A 9,022-nucleotide genomic window follows, 5' to 3' on the forward strand; every position below is an offset into this window, starting at 1 on the left:
ATATTATGGAGATGTACATGTAGAATTTTTTATCCAAATTTTTCGACATTTCGAAATATGATTTTTTGGTAGAGGGAGCATACGCACCCGGGAGCCGAATTGAATTTCCGAATATCATCCCAATTTCTTATCTAGGTTCAGATAGCGCAAAGTTCTATGTTAAGTTGAATCATGGCGGTTACTTTCTGGATACGGCAGAGAACAGGGCATATGTTGGCAGCGGCGTAGAGCAGGGCGGGAGGTGGCGGCGTAGAGCAGGGCGTGAGGCGGCAGCGCAGCGAAAGGGATGGGAGGCGGCGCCGCAGCGAAACTGCGAACGCAAATTCTATCTCTTAGTCGACTTCGTTCTGGTCCTACGCCGAGGTCACGCGTCCGCGCCGTTGGATGAGATCGGACGATCGCGCGCCGTCCCGCGCGGGGGGCCACCACCTGGTCGTAACGTCCGCCGTTTTTCTTTTGGTGCGCGTAGTAAATTCCCAGGCGGTTCAAATTTCGGGACTCGTGCCGTCGGCTTCATCCATTTCGCCTCCGCTCTTCGCCCAAATCTCTCCCGGAGCCTCGCCAAATCGCCGGCCAAATCGCCGCCGCTCCCCCGCGATTCTCGCCGTAGAGTAGGAGATCCTGGCCGCGGCGGGTGTACACCATGTCGGCTTGCGGGTGATTTCGTCGTCGGATCTGCATTTCCGTCCGCTCGGCGGGGGGGAAGGTCTTCATCGCTCGTCGACGGTTAGGTATGGTTTGCGCCCTCTCCTCCCTCGAGCACAGCACCCCGCATCTGGGTTTGTCTCTGTGGTTACATCCTTCGTATGATCTGGCAGGGATTCGGGGGGATTTTTCGGCTTTGCTCTGTTTTGCTGCTACATCTACTTTGGCGCCCGAGCTGTTTCCTGGTAAGTTGATGGTGATTTTCGTTCAGCATATGTTAGGATCTGTTGAAGCATTCACGGATCTAAGTTATTTTTCGAGGATCTCGCCTCCGCAACTGCTGATTTTAGTTGTAGCAACATATCCATGGTCAAGCTCATAGCTGATGTGTGTGGATCCTTTTTTTTATGCAAACAGTGTTACATCCTAATTTGTATTGATATTTGTTCCTATGTAGTGGTTATATGCACCCATGTTTTTTGCATGCAGTGCTATGTATGTGGGAATGAAAATGTAACAGTGTAGCACATGGTTATCAAAATCAAATGCTAAGTCTAGTTTTAGTCCCTGAAAAAATGGTTATCAGTTGTTTTCAGGTGGCATAAAGCATGTAGCACATGGTCCACAAACCATGTAACTAGGTCACACAAACCATGATATAAGTATCTGCATTACTGCATGTCACATGATAGCTATACCTGGGGGGCATGTAACTGGAAAATGATATTGTTTGTGTTCGTTGCCAGCAGCTGTAGCTCTGTAAGTGCTTGTAACATATTTTTTTGCTAAGATGCATGTAACTGAATCTGGTCAGTATATTACTGAATCATGTACAGCAGCTACAGATATGGGGGAAAGGGATTTTTTCTATATTTTTTTTTTGCTAGGTGCATGTAACTGAATCTGTGTACAACTTCCTGATGTAACTATAGATTTTTATCATCTTTTACATGCAGTGTTTATTGCATCACGTCGACCTTGTAGCTCCGACTCTCTACCATCTCTTTTTCTACGCTTGAGTTTTTTGGTGCATGTAACATCATAATGTGTAGGACACAAAATGGAACATGCAGCTTACATATATGCTATATGCAATAATAGATTTTGAGCTATCTTTTTTTCCTTCGTATATTCAGATTAGTTGTTTTTTGTTTTTTCACGATAAAACTAACTAATTTTCTTAGACAGAAAATAGAGCTATGGACAACAACGAAGAATCTAGGAACCCCATGGTTTCTCGTTTAGTTATGGATTACCTTAGTCTGCAGCCTGGCCCAGTAATTGATGTCCTCTTGGTTTGTGTCCGTTTCTCTTCATCACCTGAGGCAATTTTCCATGCACTCCACACAGTCAAAGCTTTGACTACTGCTCCTATCAATTATGTCGTAAACAGCACACGGCATGCTCAACTGATTGTTAGGTGCACAAACCCAGTTGATGCACTAAACCTAGATTACACAAGGGGCACCTTGAAGTTTAATGACACGTTGATCAAATGCATCAACCTCGAAACCATCAGCATGTTACCTTATGATGAAGACGATGTTTACTCATGCACTCGTTGAGCATTTCCTTGCATGCCATGAAGGCAATTCTATTATGCACTACCCTAGAGGGTTTGGGACTCCAATCGAAGACATGGACTTGCATTACTACCCCACGTTATCCGCCACCACAATGGACATCCTTGGTGTACAAGAAGGCCCTTCAGATTCTCTGCTCGCAGTGGAAATCAAGTATTTCGGACGCCCTAGGGATTTCCTGTATGCCATACGAGTTGCCAACCTCCCAAACCACAAGTTTGCTGTTGACCAAGATGGAACAATGTACATGAAGTATAGGACCACATTTGAAGCTCATTACACATCTATCCATCACTTCTACGTGGGTGGACACATGATGATCAAGTTCTATCGAGTAGCATATGTCAACAAAAGGATTGCTGCCCTTGACGCGTCTTTCATGCCAATATATTTCAGGGCTTCAATTGATGATGCATGGGAACGTGTTGTCTAGTCCATCTAGGGAAGGAAATACGATCAGGCTGTACCGGGGGGGGAGAGGCTTCGAGTGATTGTTTTTTTTTTTTGGAATTTCATAACTAGATTTTTGGGAGGATGTTCCCAAATCTATGTTTGTCACATTTCCACCTGTGTTTTTTTACCTATGTTGCAATGTACTTCTGAACATGGAAATGTAATAAGTACTTTTTAATTATGTTGAACCTTCATTCTCATTTTTGTATTAGTTCCTATGAACGACATTTATGGTCTGTAATTTTTAATATATATGTGTGGATTGTTCGTTTCTTTTTAGAGAGAGTATATAACTCTTTTCTGTAATGTATTCCATCTCAATTTCTATTACTCTGAAATTTTAAGGGTTCACTTTTTTCATGGGGAAATGTCTTATGCAGGTTACATTTTTCAAATAAATTGTAACTTCTTCTTTTAATGCAGATTTTTTGTTACAGTGTACAATGACAAGATCTAGTAGTAACAAAAAAAACAAGTCTCGTCGAAGATATTCAAAGTACAACCAGATGCGCCATAAGCTTACACTCGAAGCATTCCATGTCACCAGATCCAATTCCATGTCAAGCAAGAGGAAAATGTGCATGAAGCTAGACCAGGCATTCAATGTGTAAAACAAGAATCTCCAGGGGCTGGTAATGAACAGCACCAAGATAATATGGTTAGTCACTTTTTGTAACATCCTAGTCTAGTGCTTTTTTTGCTCTTTTTTCATTTGTATTTTTCTGTAACTGTCATAGTGAAAAATACATCCTCTGATTGTTTTCAACTACTTCTTTTGCTTTGTTATGTAGACAAAAAGTAAGAAATTGTTTCGGAGGGCTTCACCTATGAGGATGGTCAGGTTATACCCAAACATTACAGAGGAACAACAGCTGTTGATAAGGAGCAATGACTATGGCGGTCTGCTGGATATTAAGTGTTCTAAGTTGCATCCCGATCTGTGCCAGTTTCTAATGGGAAGCTTTGATCCAACTGCCTTGCACATTAGTGTTCCCGGACGTGGCGCAATACCGATGACGTAAGAGTCTCGTTCAACAAGTTATCGGTGTTCCATTTGGAGATATTGATGTCATTTTTGCTCGAGATCGAGACGCAACCGCTTTCATGAAGGAGCAACTATCGCTATCGGGAGGAAACAGCCGACCCTTACCGCATTAGAAACAAAGCTCACCGCAATGAGACCCGCTAACGAAGAATTTCGAGGCTTTTCATAACTTTTGCAATGTGCTCTGTTCGGCTCCAACTACCGGAATCCGCGTCAGCCCGAGAGTATATCCTTCATTGGTAAATATTAAAGAAGCAAAGCGGCTCAACATGTGCAAGTTTGTTATAATGATCCTTTGTAAATCATTGAGTGTAGATGCGGACAAGGAACAAGTCAGTCCATGCATGCTGTACCTCATGGTACCTCTTCCTTCTCCAATTTATTCATATGTTTTTTAAATATAACTTTTACCCATGGCATCGTCTCTTCTCAACATGATTCTACATATGAAACGCTTTTTTTACTTACATCCATGGTCTTCTTTTTCTTCTCTTTTTTTTATGACAGGTAAAATATCTCGACTCATTACAGTTGCGGGATTTGGATGTAAACCCTGAAGGTACTAGAGTGTCAGTATGGACAAATGAAATGGTTAGAAAAGCTATAAAGCAAGACATGAAAGAAAATGGCTCATTCGGTGCATTACCGGTGAGTTTTTTCCCTCTTCAATTTTAGGTGCTTTTGGTGTTTGCTTTTTCATAAACTCCATTACTCTGAAATGTTACATTGCATTTCACACTCATGTCTTTTTTAGAAACAACCTTATTTTTATATCCTTATGTTTTTTCTCAATATAATTGCAGCTAAAGCAAGAATTCTCAGAAGTACAAGATGCATCGGATGACAGGACAATAACAGATGGAAGTGATAATGAGAATGTGAATGTTGCATCCGATCCAGAGATGAATGAAAGCTGTGGTAATGATGGTTCCATGTCGGATTCTGAAGTTGCAAAAAGCATAACAAGCGGCCCATCCGATGCACCAGCTGCAGGGGTATGAAAACAACAATACCGCTAATGACAATGGGCAATCGAAGAAGATGAATATGTTCAGATGTCACAAAGCATTCTATTCTCAGACCCTCGCAAAATAACCAAGTTCATTGAAAAGAATGCTCCACAAAACGTTACACAGGAAGTAAGTCGTGCAATCGTTTTTGTTTCTATGCTTTTGCACATTTTAAATGCTGACCACTATCATTACATCCTTTTTTTGGAAAAACAATTTTAATTTTTCTTTCTCCTACACTACATCTCATTTCTTTCCAATTATCTTCTTTTTGTAGGACAAAAGGAGATTTACAGAAGCAGTTGAGTATGCGTGCCATGGTTTTGAAGCTTCCTTGCAGATGCTAGTTAGGAACCTAGCCACGAGTCGAACTGACCCAACGACATCAAGGAACCACAATTCTATGCCACAGAAATCAATATTACCCAGTCCAAAAAAAAGCAAGAGAGCTGCTCCAAGGAAACCAAAGGTACACAAAGACACAGAGTTGCAAGGTCCTAATCATGAGGATGTTGGTACGATTCATTCTCAAGTGGAAACCAAGGATTCAAGTAAAATAACGGCAGATGTAGCTGAAGCAAGACCAAGCAATACTACCAGTAAAGAGAATGTACAAGGAGAATCAAAGTTGGATGGTAACACGCATGCCGCCCAACATCCTTCAGCTGGTGCAGTCATAGTGATTCCAGAGTCAGAGAAGAAAGAGTCTAATCTCGCTCCCGCAAGCTCATGTTGCCGAAACCAAAATGCTTGTCGTTGAACACGCGAGCTTGGAAAAAGAAGATGAAACTTCAGCTGATACGAAGAATCTTCAAAAGGATGAGGAGCATGTAGTTATGGTCAACACGAAATATCAAGCACAAAAGAATGCAAGTGTTGCCCACGAGAGGACCAACACACCACGAAACATGCTCTTCCCACTGAAAAAAGTACTGCCCCATTTGATAATCAGCTCAGTGATCATGGAAAACTTGAAGAACAAGCTGAAGTTACAGTAGTGGAGAAGGAATGTGGAAATGTTATTCCACTCGTTGGTGACAAAGAAAATAAAGTTCTTGAAGATGCAGAGGTTACATTGGCAGATACTGATAATGTCACAACCAACACCCTCAAGTTTACTCACATTGACAGTACAAAAACTGAGCACATAGCGGCTTTGATGAGGGATCTGAAGAGGAAAAGATGTAACAAGAGCGAGAGGATGATATTGACCAACTTGAAAACAATGAAGAAGAAGTTGAACCGTGAAACTACATGCATCAATTTTGTCGCCAACGATCGCAACGCAAACATGACCTCATCACGAAGGAACATGTGGTACGTACAACAAACAAGTTAGCAGATGACAAGCAGCTTGCAGTGAAGAATCGAATCCAAACTAGAAGAAAATAGGAGGATGGAGTTCTTGAAGTATGTTGGCACCGAGATACACAAAGAGCCTGAATTTCCTTTGTTCGAAGAACCCGAGTTCATTGATATCGGCACACCTATTCTAGATAGGGTTCAGTTAATGAAGAACATACCACGAATGGAACCTTCAATGGATGGGCTGGAAACTGTGCATGATGCTATTCTCGAGGCCCGAGTGCCAAGAAATTCTTGCTCAAATGGAGCCTAAAATCATACCAAAGAAAAGGAAAGATGTAAGGTTTGTTGACAAAAAAGACAAGAGAACCAAAGTTGAGGAAACCAATGTAACATCACCGAGCAGGTACCGAACTAGGTCCGCCGTGCGCCAAGAGCTCAAAAACAGATCCTATGAAGGATGGAATAGGAACAACACCAAGGAAAAATGCAACCGAATCGGGAGGCAGCCCAAGCAAGTAGCAATTCGCGCGAGCGGACTAGGTCACAAGTTGCCGCAGCTATCAAATCGGAGAAGGAAAATTCAGGACCAAGGACACCGACGACGGATGTGCCCCAATCCGCCGCACATGATCCTATGAATAGAAAGCTTGACTTCGAAAGCTCGAATCGAAAAAAAGGGAAGAAGCAATCGGACGGGCTGCGGATCCTCCACTATTTGATCTCGACACTCCTCCGGATGTCAATGACCTAGGCGAAGGAACCGCAAATGAACGAACAATCTTGATGGAACCGAAGCTAGGAAGGAAGAGGTAGCTCAAGATCGCATGAATCCAAAATCGAAACAACCAAGCATCTAGCATTACACCAGTGGCTCATGAGTATGAAAAGAGGATTTCCAAGCCGGACAAGTATGCGAAATCGCCTTTTGTCAACTCACAAGCTAGTAGAACATTTTATGTCAACAAGTCTGTTGACGAGGTGTACAGCATGGTCTGCCAGCATGGATGGAAACATGCACCAAGGGACCCTTTCAACAAGGAAATAGTTATAGACCTGGATGATATATATGTTAGTCTCGGTGACCTTGCTGAATCTGTTAGGCCAAGGAACAAGTTGTACAACACTCGTTGCGTAAATTGGAATCAACATCATCAAAAGGGAAAATCAAAACCCCAAAAAGGTCATTATGCCTCTGCGTATAGCTGTAAGTTATGTCCAATTTGTTCTCTTTCTTTTCTTTTTGGATAATCAGATAGAACTTGAAATTAGTGGAACACATGTGCATCTAATTGTTCTTTCTGTTTTTTGTCAAGTCAATAGTAATTGGTTTTTACTTTTTATCTGTTCAAAACAGTCATACCTTATTGAGGGACGTGATAATCTCAAGGAAGTAACCCGATGTTTCGAAAACGATCCATCAAACAGATTGGATCACAAAGACATTGTAAGTGCTAACCTGATTTTTTAATTACTAATCATTTTCCTGATCAAACATTTTTTATTACTAGAATGTTTTTCTATCTTTTCTGATTCCTCATCACAATTCCACATCTATATTTTTGTTACATTACAGGTTTGTTTCCCTACACTTCAAGCTTTTCCTGGAACACCAAAGGATGCATCAGGCCATTACTGGCTTGTTAACCTGAACATCAAAGCTCAGAGGTTCGAGATATATGATTCACTAGGAAACAATTCCGAGCCGTAAACATGCACGCTTGCCACTTGCTAATTGCTCGGCATAAAGACTAACTGGACCAGACAGTACTCCAACTCAAAGATAAAGATCATGGACTGGCCTATAGAGATAATTGATAGCCCGCGCCAAAACAATGGGTAAGCTTCATAAATCTCTTTAAATTCAAGTGTATAACGCATTTTTTTTTTTGGAACAATGTAACTTCACTTTTTACTATAGGTTTTTCATTTCTGCTGTTTTTTCTAACAGTCTGACTGAACAATGTAACTTCACTTTTTAACTTCACACTATCTGTGTTTCATCTCCCGTGTATGACCGTGGTTTTTTCACACCGAAGAATCTCGAAGCATGCCCAAGCAGGACCCCAACCAACGTACTCGCAGAAAGACATTCCAAACATCAGGAAGTTGTACACAGATAAATGGTTACGTTTCACGAAGAAAGCAAATTGGCAGTTATTTGTCTAGCAAATTTGTCAAGTGGTAATTCATATCTCTAACCATGCTCTTCTTCTTTTTTTCATTTTTTAAATGTTACATATGTTTCAATACTGACTTTACATAGTTACTTTATTATTACTATATCGAAAAGAATTCAGCAAATGCAATAAAGTATAAGTTGTCAATCATAAGATACATTTTTTCGCATCAGAAAACATACTGTCTCAAAAATCATTTAAATATTCGCAAAAAGGTCTCGTACAAATTTGTTCGACAAGGTAACATGAGCCACATAATTTTTAAATCAAACACAATGTCCTTCACTTCTTATATTTTTTCCTTCTTTTTTTTTTTTCAAATCAATGAAAAAGGCCCAACAAACCGTACTTCTCCGGGTTTGCTAGTCGCACCTCGCACGTACGAGCATCGTGACCTGGTTGCTTGCACACACCACAGAGACCTTGTTTTGGTTTCAGTAATCGTAGACCACCTTTCTTTCTTTTTGAACCCGGGCGCCCTTTTGTCGCCGACATTGGTGGGTTCCTAGCTTTCCGATTCTCCACAAGTAGCAGCATCTTCTTCCATAGGTACACTTTCCCGTGAATCATTAGCAGATGTTGGTGTTTACTCGCTTGCTTGGCGCTCTTCCTTTTTTTGAGTGCATCAAGCATTTGCCTTTTTCAAATCTGCCATCTCTTTCTCCATTGCTCTCATGTGCCGTTCAGCTATTTCATTAGTTTTCTCCGAGGCCGCTAAACCAACAAAGCAAGCTTAGCAAAATCACTCGCAGAGGTTACCATATCTAAGCAATCTCATATCTTTTCTAGATAGCTTCGGCC

The sequence above is a fragment of the Lolium rigidum genome, chromosome 6 (assembly GCF_022539505.1).
Source record: "Lolium rigidum isolate FL_2022 chromosome 6, APGP_CSIRO_Lrig_0.1, whole genome shotgun sequence".
NCBI classification, from domain to species: Eukaryota; Viridiplantae; Streptophyta; class Magnoliopsida; order Poales; family Poaceae; genus Lolium; species Lolium rigidum.